At 62.1% G+C, this 665-nt stretch overlaps 1 long non-coding RNA gene across 2 annotated transcripts in view; it reads right to left on the minus strand.

Moving 5' to 3' along the window:
• Positions 1–428, minus strand: part of LOC103610953 — a 22,689-nt gene extending 22,261 nt beyond the window's left edge. For both annotated transcript variants that reach the window (XR_552255.1, XR_552256.1), the window contains exon 1: positions 325–428. This is a non-coding gene — a long non-coding RNA (uncharacterized LOC103610953). The remainder of the gene's footprint in view (positions 1–324) is intronic.
• Positions 429–665: the final 237 nt, after the last annotated feature.

Here is a 665-nt window from a genome sequence, read left to right on the forward strand (position 1 = left end):
CGGAACGTGACCCCCCCACTCCGCCCAGCCTCGCTGTCTACACACACCCCCACCGACGTTCCCGTCGCCACCTGTGACCTGAGCCCCCGTCCTGGGACATCTGGAACCGGCTTCTGCACCCCCAGCAGCGCCGTCCTCTGACGGAACGTCTGGAAAGCTCAGCACGGGCGCCCCTTCCCCGGCCCGGCCCAGGTCCGCGCTCGCGCCGCACGTCGGGTCCCGCCCGCCCGAGGCCCGCGGCGCTTCTGCCCCAAGTGCCGGGACAGCGTCCCGCTCCCCAGGGCCCCCGAGGCCCGCGGGCTCCTCTTTCTCCTTCTCACCCACCTTCAGGGACCGACAATCCAACACCAGGACCTGAGGAGCAGCATTGTGAAGAGCGACAGCACCCGGAACCCCCACACAAAAGATGGCGGAGTGCTCGGGGCCGCACATGCGCAGAAGGAACCCGGAAATCCCTGTCCCATAGGCCTCCTGCGAGGGTGACGTCATTGCAAGGCAAAACTACATTTCCCAGAAAGCGAAGGGAGCGAGGATGCACATACGCAGAAGAAACAAACAAGACCTATACTCCTGTGCCTGTTCCGTTAGCGGGCAGTGAGACTACATTTCCCACAATACTCTGGGACTTCACATTAGGAAACAAACGAGAAATTTTTAAAATTTTA

This window comes from Galeopterus variegatus, unplaced genomic scaffold (assembly GCF_000696425.1).
Source record: "Galeopterus variegatus unplaced genomic scaffold, G_variegatus-3.0.2 Scaffold12130, whole genome shotgun sequence".
Classification (NCBI taxonomy): domain Eukaryota; kingdom Metazoa; phylum Chordata; class Mammalia; order Dermoptera; family Cynocephalidae; genus Galeopterus; species Galeopterus variegatus.